Source organism: Copadichromis virginalis, linkage group LG23 (assembly GCF_057382275.1).
Source record: "Copadichromis virginalis isolate Kocher_CV1m ecotype Utaka linkage group LG23, C_Virginalis_male_GT1.1, whole genome shotgun sequence".
Lineage (NCBI taxonomy): Eukaryota > Metazoa > Chordata > Actinopteri > Cichliformes > Cichlidae > Copadichromis > Copadichromis virginalis.
Window position 1 is genome coordinate 48,860,052 of NC_140639.1, and position 10,250 is coordinate 48,870,301.

The 10,250-nt window shown below is 43.1% G+C and overlaps 1 pseudogene across 1 annotated transcript; it reads left to right on the plus strand.

Moving 5' to 3' along the window:
* Positions 1-740: 740 nt before the first annotated feature.
* Positions 741-9,842, plus strand: LOC146682017 (NLR family CARD domain-containing protein 3-like; annotated as a pseudogene). Its single transcript, XR_014917956.1, has 4 exons — positions 741-978; positions 5,457-5,698; positions 5,800-7,585; positions 9,656-9,842. The product of XR_014917956.1 is annotated as an NLR family CARD domain-containing protein 3-like (transcript).
* The last annotated feature ends 408 nt before the right edge of the window (positions 9,843-10,250 follow it).

The following is a 10,250-nucleotide window of genomic DNA, read 5'->3' on the forward strand; positions in this document are numbered from 1 at the left end:
CGGCGTCCTGATCACCGAGGTTTCTGTTGCTCTGATGTCTGATATTGATTATATCGGTAAACAGGCTGTAGGCAGAAACATCAGGTCTGATCTGAAAATCCCTTCAGAAACAAACTTTAAAGAGTTTTATGTCCGTGAGGCCGCACGCTGATTGGATAACCACCTGTCAGTCTCAGGGTATTAGCCAATGAGCGCGCAGATTCACAGTAAGATCTTATCACGTCATTCTTTTAAACTAAAACATTAACAGTGAAACTGTAACGTGTCCTGTGATCTATAAACACTCTGTGATGAATAATCTGAAGTCATTTTGAGCCTGACAGTAGTTTCCTGTCACAGAGCAGAAGCTGCAGGCAGTTTTTGGCGCCTTTATATTTAATTTATTCCAAAATAAATCAATAAAGGTAGAAAAGAACTCTCAGTGACATTAAAAATCTATTTTTAAAGACAGATGTGACCAAGTGCAACAAATACAAGATGAGATGTTTACAGATATTTGAAGTATTGATCATATGTAGAACACAGAGCAGGTCCAATAACAGAGTCATGCTGCTCACAAACAGCAGTTTGGTTTCATGAGCTCACTTCCTGCAGTGATCCTCAGCTTCTCTCCAAAGGAGCCGTAACATGTGGGCTCCTCACCATGATGATGATCCCAAACACACTGAGTTCCTTCATCCACCTGATCATGTACTTATTAAATAATGTGATGGTTTTGGTGTTTTTTTAAAGACTTTGAGCCTCTAAAATAACTGGTTTGGACTTTAGGGCCAAAGCTCCAACATTAGAAAGCCGTCAGTGTGATGCTTCCAGTACAACAGCACCTCTGAGTGTGTGTGTTTACCTCTCAGACTAACTCCACCCTGACATCAAGAAGATGGAGGAAGAGGACGGAGCAGCATCCAGCTGTGTGTCTGTGAGGAGTGACGGGGTTACACAAACACCTCCACCTTACAGTCATGGACCTGCAGCAATAATGTAAGAACACTACTAACTTTATTAGTCATTTCAACATAACCATGACAGAATCATTGATCTGTGATTGGTTCAAACTGTTTGATCTGAGTTTGATTTTTATTGACTTGTTTTCTTGCTAAGATCTGAACTCTGTAAGTTTAAGTGAAGTCAGTGCAGCAGAATCAGAGAGAAGAGCTGAGAACAAACTGAGTTCATTCAGAGACAGAAAAACTGGCTGATGATTGGCTGACCTGTCAGCGTTATGAGGCAGACACAATATCACAGAGGGATCAGCTGATCATATGGCTGTCAGAGAGAACTGATCAGTTATTGATGTTTGTGTTTGCAGAGGTCAGAGGTCACAGTCTCCAGCATCCAGCTGTGTGTCTGTGAGGAGTGACTGGTCCAGAGACAGACCTCTAAACTTCAGTCATGAACCTGCAGCAACAATGTTCTTCAATCATGGAGCTCAGCTGACCATGTAAGAGAGCTGCTGACTCAGAGTTCAAAGGTTGTTTCTATAAATGTTCTGCCAGTGACATCATAACTTAACCTAACACTGGTCTGTGTATGAAGTATCATTTAGTGGCAGTTGTTAAAGTTGTATAATGATGATGCTAGTTTGGGGTGTATTTTCCTGCTGATGCAAATGCATCTACTTTGCCCTTTGTCTGGTGCTTTGGACAAAGACGTCCAATGAAACTCAGAACAACACAGTTTGCACCACCAGCAGGCAGAGGAAGTGGCTGACATCCAGAAATCCTACCAGTGGCTGAACAAAGCTGGACTGAAAGACAGCACAGAGGCACTAATCATGGCAGCACAGGAACAAGCTCCGAGCACAAGACCCATAGAGCCCGGGGTCTACATGGCTCTTTTTGGGGGGGTTGTGTTGTATTAATAGTGACTTTGTTTCTTTGGACCTGACCAAAATCTTTTGTTTTTCAGTTCAGTTGCAACATTGACTAACACTAATGCAGGGGTCGGCAACCTGCGGCTCTTTAGTCCTTACAGTGCGGCTCCTCGTGGTTTGGGAAAATAAATTAGAAGTATTTAGCTGAAGTGTATTTTATTTATGTTCTTTTTTAACTTGTAGTTCTAAATTGGAAGATTATTGTGATATTGAAATATAAAAATAAAATTATATTTTATTATTTTTTCATCGCTCAAATAAGCGTCACACTCGCGGAAGCCGGTGTACCCGCCGAAACGCCGTGCATTTATCGAGACTTTCAGCCCCAGGTAGGCCAATTATGGATCTTCGGATCCACATTATGTCAGCAGCTGTTCTCCACCGTGAACTATGTTAAAAACAAACACCGCTCACGCCTCACAGACGACAGCTTACAGTCCTGTAAAGATGAAAGTGACTTCGTACAGCCCCGACCTGCAGACGCTGTGCGCAGAGGTTCAGGAGCAGAAGTCCCGTTGTAAACATATCACGGCAGACCCGACGATGTTTGCATGAACACGCTTTTCAGCTTCTCTTTATTGACCACTTTTCACACACGGTTGCTGTACGCACACAGCCGGCTGTAGCTTTGCAGCTCACAGCCCGACACACACCAACACAACAGCACAGACGTTAAGGCGGCGAGGCGTGATTGCGGGTGCCGCTCAGGTGCGTCCGCCTCCCCTGCAGCGGCGCTGCAGACCACGCCCCGCCACACACATTAAGCAGGTAAAATACATATTTAGGCAGAATTTTGCAAATATCTATTTTTCATCTTTCAGCAGCATAGAGCTTTTTTTCCAATTATTTTTTAAAAGTCAGGTCAAGGCTCCAAAAGCCCAAAGGAGATGTAAGGGTGGCGGCTCACAGCAGCTTTTGTTTGCTACATCATTTTAGTTCAGCTGGGTGTCTTTCCTTTGGTTATATTTCTTTAAGAGTTCAAATGTGTTCATTACATAAATAACATGTAATTTTCTCTGTAGCACTTCATGGATTTCATAAGCAACACACCTTAGTTGTTCACACAAAGCATAAAGGTAAAAAACAGTATATACAGTGTTATCTTCATTCTAGACGTCAAAAAGTATTTGTGGCTCCCAGTGTTTTCTTTTGCGTGGAAACTGGCTCCAAATGGCTCTTTGGGTCCTGAAGGTTGCTGACCCCTGACCTAATGGTATATTTTTTTTAGCTGGATCGTTCTATAAAAACATGAATCAAATCTGAGAAAAGTTTCCACCTGACCTGTTGAATGTTATTGAAGCCAGAAGTTTGCCTTCATACTGTGTTTCTTGCATGCCTTTTGTGGTGTACTAATTGATGTGAAATGAATGCAATGTGGTTGTGTTTGCAGAGGTCAGAGGTCACAGTCTCCAGCATCCAGCTGTGTGTCTGTGAGGAGTGACTGGTCCAAAGAATATCCTCCACATTTCAGTCATGAACCTGCAGCAACAATGTTCTTCAATCATGGAGCTCAGCTGACCATGTAAGAGAGCTGCTGACTCAGAGTTCAAAGGTTGTTTCTATAAATGTGTTCTACCAGTGACATCATAAATGATTCCTAATGGTGGTCCGGGTACGATAATGCTAGTATCAATCGTAGTAGTGATGCAATCCAAGGTAATGATTTCTGCTCTGTTGCTGTGAACGTCTCTGCAGCCGTCTGTACTCTAATCTGAGACAACTATTACTGACAGAAACCATCACATCATCCAGTTTGTGTGTTTGCAGCTGCTTAAAAGATTTTAAACAGAGATTAATCAGTAATTCATGTGATGTGTTTGTGTTTGCAGAGGTCAGAGGTCACAGTCTCCAGCATCCAGCTGTGTGTCTGTGAGGAGTGACTGGTCCAAAGGAATACTTCCTCCACAGTTCAGTGATGAACCTGCAGCAACAATGTTCTTCAATCATGGAGCTCAGCTGACCATGTAAGAGAGCTGCTGACTCATTTACGGGTGTTTGAAATTCTGTGACCACTTTGTAATTTTAGTTTATATTTTAAAGTGTTTTTATTTGTAGTTGCCTGTATTTTTATTACACTGTGTGTAACGTGGTGGTTTGTGCTGTTTGGGATCGTTTTGGTGTATTTGTGTCAGAACATCAGATAAATGATTTCATCACATTTTAAAAGAAAGTATCAGGATAATAATCTGAACTGAGTCATCAGAAATAGAAAGATGGTCTCAACAGGCCACTGAGCTGATCTCCAAAGAAATGCAGAAGATTGAAGAGTCCGAGGCTGTTTATTTGTCACAGGCATCGTCATACACGTACAACACAGTGAAATGTGCTGAGCTGCTCCTGTGACTGGACAAAACATTATAAACAATCATTAAATGAAATAATGAAACATTGTGCAGATGTAATGTTAAAGTGCTTTGTGCCACATTAGCACAGCATGTACTGACAGAGCAGTGCAAGCAGAACAAAGCAAATGAGCAAAGTGATGTAAACAGAGTAACTGAACAGAGTGAGCAGAGTAATATCAGCAGTAATGAAGCAGCAGGATCAGTGTAGCAGCGTGTGACGTCATAATGAATCAGGTATGATCTGAAATATGACAGTGAGACAAGAACATGATGTAAGGTCCTGTTTAAACCCTGATGGTGATGCTATGAGGGGAGCATGTTCTGATTTAGGACTTGGATGGTCTGAGGATAGAAGCTCCTCTCTGTTTGTGTCCTGATGGTGCAGAAGCTTCTGCCTGATTGTAGAAGGAGCTGAAGCCAGCATCATCCCAGAGGTGAAGCTCCTCTGTGTGCAGACCTGAGGTCAGATTCCTCCAGGCTGATGTTCAGGATCTACAGAAACGTGTGGTTGTAGTTATTGCTGCACTGTGTGCTGACAGCAGATACTCAGAACAAAGCGCTGCACACGTGTTCTTTACAAACATCTGTACATATAAAATATGGATCATGGCAGTGAATGAACACGTTTCTGTCATTTGTTTCATTGGCTTCTTTTTTCTGCCTGTGTTCATGTGATTAATGTCTAACACATAAACAGGTTTGTAATCAAACATCACATCATCAGGGAGGCATCATGAAACAAAGTTACTGCTGGAGGCTGAACTCAATTTGGTGGCAATGTTCAAAAATATCACTCAGATCATTTCAAAGCTTTTAGTTCTTCTTCTTCACTTCTGTAAAACAATAGAAAGGAAATCAGAACCAAGAAGTTCACTTCCTGATGACTGAACTCTTTCAAAATAAAGCTGAAAGCTCTGAATGTGACACCGCTGCTCCACCACAGTTTTTAGAGGAGGTCAAAGGTCAGTTCAGAGTGATGGATCCCAAACTTCCAGTACATCCAGTGAAGGACATAATCAGCTCTGTGATGAAGGCTTTAACTGTGGAGTTTGTAGGCTGATCACTCTGTGTTTAATAAGACAGGCAGGAACAGCAAAGGAAACTTGGATTCTGAACTCAAACACAAGTTTCTCCACTTTGACTTTTCTCTGTGACCATCAGAGCTTCTGCACAGTGTCATCAAATCTGGATGTTTGTCACTGACAGTCAATGATTTTAGTGATAAAGAAATGTGTTCACAGAGGGAGGAAGAGGAAGAGGAGTGGTGTCTGTGAGGAGGAGCAGCTGTCCTGCTGTGCTTTGTGTCAGGACGTCCTGAAGGATCCAGTCTCTACCAGCTGTGGACACTGGTTCTGCAGACAGTGCATCTCCTCATACTGGGACCAGTCTGCTTCATCAGGAGACTGGTCCTGTCCCCAGTGTGGAGAAAGATCCAGAAGCAGAGCTGGACTGCAGACAGCCAGTCAGAGCAGCTGTGTACAAAGTAAGACTGAACATCTGTCTGCTGATGGACTCATTTCTGAAAACTGGACTTCTTGTTGTTCAGACATTGAAGAGTTTTCTTTCTGTTTTTCTTTCTTTCAGCAGATGTTGGTCTGCAGGAGGTTTTAGATGAACATAAGATCAGTCTGAGGAGGAGATGTGAACGTGTGACTGAAGGAAGTGATGAAACAGGAAGTAGAACCCTCCTCAACAGGATCTACACTGAGCTCTACATCACAGAGGGACAGAGTGAAGAGGTTCATAGCCAACATGAGGTGAGGCAGCTGGAGACAGCTTCCAAGATGGACGCCCTCCATGACACTCCAATCAGGTGCCAGGACATCTTTAAAGCCTTACCTGACCAACAGAGACCCATCAGAGTGGTTCTGACCAACGGCGTGGCTGGTGTTGGAAAAACCTTCTCAGTGCAGAAGTTCACTCTGGACTGGGCAGAGGGCTTGGAGAACCAACATGTCAGTGTGGTGGTTCTGCTTTCATTCAGGGAGCTGAACCTGATCAGAGAGGAGCAGTACAGTCTTCTGGAGCTGCTCCATGTTTTCCATCCAACATTACAGAAGGTCACAGCAGAGAAGCTGGCTGTCTCTCAGCTTTTGTTCATCTTTGACGGCCTGGATGAAAGCAGACTTTCATTGGATTTCACCAACAGGAAGCTGCTGTCTGATGTCACACAGAAGTCATCAGTCAGCCAGCTGCTGACAAACCTCATCCAGGGGAATCTGCTTCCCTCGGCTCTCGTCTGGATAACTTCCCGACCTGCAGCGGCCAATCAGATCCCTCCTACATGTGTTGACAGGCTAACAGAAGTACGAGGATTCACTGACGCCCAGAAGGAGGAGTACTTCAGGAGGAGATTCAGTGATGAAGAGCTGTCCAGCAGAATCATCTCCCACATGAAGACATCCAGGAGCCTCCACATCATGTGTAGAATCCCAGTCTTCTGCTGGATCACTGCTACAGTTCTGGAGCACATGTTGACTACAGAGCAGAGAGGAGAGCTGCCCAAGACCCTGACTGACATGTACTCACACTTCCTGCTGGTTCAGACAAAGAGGAAGAAGAACAAGTACCACGAGGGACATGAGACGAGTCCACAGGAGCTGACGGAGGCTGACAGGGAAGTTCTTCTGAAGCTGGGGAGGCTGGCGTTTGAACATCTGGAGAAAGGAAACATCATGTTCTACCAAGAAGACCTGGAGCAGTGTGGTCTGGATGTGACAGAGGCCTCGGTGTACTCAGGAGTTTGTACAGAGATCTTCAAAAGAGAGTGTGTGATCTTCCAGAAACCAGTCTACTGCTTTGTTCATCTGAGCATCCAGGAGTTTCTGGCTGCAGTCTACATGTTCCACTGTTTCACCAACAGGAAGTCAGAGGTGCTGAAGAACTTCCTGGGAAAAAAATACAAAGAGTCATCTCTGGATGATTTTTTGATGGAAACACTAACAAAATCCTTCAGGAGTAAAAATGGTCGTCTGGACCTGTTTGTTCGCTTCCTTCATGGCCTCTGTCTGGAGTCCAACCAGAGACTCTTAGGAGGTCTGCTGGGTCAGACAGAGAACAGTCCAGAAACCATCCAGAGAGTCATCAAGAATCTAAAAGGAAGGAAGACAAAATCCTCTCCTGACAGAAGCATCAACATCTTCCACTGTCTGATGGAGATGAACGACATCTTATTATCTCAGGAGATCCAAGAGTTCCTGAAGTCAGAGAACAAATCAAAGAAACTCTCTGAGATCCACTGCTCAGCTCTGGCCTTCATGCTGCAGATGTCAGAGGAGGTTCTGGATGAGTTGGACCTGAAGAAGTACAACACAACAAAGGAGGGACGACTGAGACTGATTCCAGCTGTGAGGAACTTCAGAAAGGCTCGGTGAGTCCAGATGTGATCATTAATATTATCAGTTGGTGATAGTTTAGTTACTCAGTCATAAACTGCAATCATTTCTTATTTGAGGTCACACTAGGGCTGCCACAAACGATTATTTTTGTGATTATTTGACTAATCAGATCAAAAATAAAACATACAGCTTATTGCACCAGCATGCATCTGCTGTTATATAACTATCATTATCTTACAGCTTAGAGTTTTTAAGGTATGTGCTAACTAAAAATAAAGACCAGATGATAGTTTATTAAACTTTTAATGAAATTTGCAGATTGTAGCAACAAACAGAAAGGCCCCCAAAATGTGTGCCGAGTTCTTCAGTGTGATTTCTCCACGATGAAAGCACACTGTGCTCCACATAGTTATGAAGATCTTGATTAACCACATTAGCTTCACATTAGTAACTTTGTCCTCGACAGCTCGGCCATCTTCAGAACCTGCCCAGGAATTGAACTGCACATGTGCACTGGCTCCAAACGTGGGGTTGTCCTGCATAGTCAGTGGTGTCAGTAGATCATTAAGTAAAATAATATGTTACTAGATTCCTTTGAAAGAGCAACCATGGACGACAAAGCTGGGCGGATTCTGCTCTAAGACACCAAATGAGCAAATGTTTGCTGACCTGTATCAGTGATCACCTTTTTGTTGGCCTGGTCCCCCAGTCCTCCCACTCCCCCCGGTCCTCGGTGGATGCTGTCACTTCCTCTGACACTGGCTCACCATTTATGTTGTGTCAAAAATCAAACGTGAAGATCTAATTTAATCTAAACTCTCTGACTGTTACTAATATAGTCATAAAATATGCAACAACCACTGGAGATGGAGATGAAGCTTCAACTTGCAGAAAATAGTTTATTAAAATCAGTTTGAATAAACCCAAGGCTCAGAGCAAAAGAGACAAAAGCGCCCCCAAGTGGTCAGACTGTAGACGAACAGAATAAACCCTATCAAAGACAAACACGCTGGAAGCATCTTTTCTAACACTCCAGTATTTATTAGCATTTATTATAAATTTATTGTGACTTTGAAGACGTTCAGTGTTTCCTTTGGTATAACGGAGGTCTGACTACAGTCCAGTAAACACACTGATTAGGATTATAGATTAAACTGCAGTAATACTTTCACAGTGTGCAGTGATGCACAGGTCCGAGTGGTTTTACACTGAAATTCTCAACAACAGGAAACTATAAGAATTTGTTACTCTAATAATAAACATAGAAGAAGAAAAACATTTTTCATTTAGAGTTGATGAATATAAATGAATTTGAACTTTACAAACCAATCAAAGACAAACTGATCCATGTGAGTTTATAACAATATTCAAAGGCTGCTGCTGGACACAGACAGGTAACATCATTTTGACTTGCTGTCACCTGGATCTGGAGTCATAAACACTGAAGCGCTGAACATTAATACAAGTCTGTTTCTGCCAACTAGTGATAAACCTGCAGACTAATGGCACAGAAAGCTAAAATGAGCCAATCATTTCTGTGTTTAGTTCCCCTGAAATCAGATGTGATATCAGCAGCTCTGAGTTCATTCATCATTATTGTCCAGTGATGAGATTTCTGCTCCGTTTGGTGACAGTCAGCAGATTTTTCCTGAGTGTGGACGTGAACAGTCGTACCTGACAGCAGCAGGTAGCAAACAGAGATCGTCTTTCCAGCTGGAACTCTTCACTGAGCTGAGCTCATTCAAAATGTTCTGGATTCAAGACAGGAAACAGTCCACATGTGTGTCTTCACTCTGACTCTGGATCAGATCTCACTGACAGACTGTGGACGTTATGGAAGCCTAAATGTGACACCATCTTCCTCCTTCATCTGCAGATTAAAGCCAAACAAAGATTCTCATTAAAAGTTTGCAGGTCTGAGAGAGACTCAATCGTTGTGTCATGTCAAACACAGTAAGAGGAGCTGAAGCACAGATGTGAAGAGCAGATGTTCATCAGATTATGACCTCACTCTGTTTTGTCTTCATATACATTCAGTCTGTGTTTATAATGCAGACTTTCTGCTTTTATAATAACACATTTTGTATTTTCTATGATCACAGACTGGCTGACTGTGGACTCTCAGGGACTCACTGTGAAGTTGTGGCCTCGGCTCTGAAGTCCATCCCCTCCCATCTGACAGAGCTGGAGATGAGTAACAACAAGCTGCAGGATTCAGCAGTGAAGCTTCTGTGTGCTGGACTGGAGAGTCCAAACTGTCGACTGGAGACTCTGAGGTGAGTTCACTGACTGCAGCTGTTGTTGTTTTTCTATATTTCTGATCTTTGATATTTGAAACGTTCTTTAGTTCCTAAATGTTCAGGATGTGTCTGAAGACAAATGTGAAGAAGTTTGAGTGCTTTCAGAAATGTTGTGTCTTTCCAAACGACTGAACAACAGTTTTTCCTCTTGGCTCCAAATAGAAGTGACAGACTTGAGCAGGGTTCATTTAAAGGCTGACAGAAGAGGAGTGGTGACGGGGAGATGTTTGTCAGGACAGCTTTTCAGCCTCCACAGGTTCATGTTGTGCTCCATCAGTCAGTGAAGATGAAGTCAGTACTGGTGAGGCTGTAGAGTGTGTGAGGGATGTGAATGAGGCTGTTGGAGATCTGATGATAGCAGATAAAAACAGGCTGCAGAGACTTTGAGCTTGTGTGG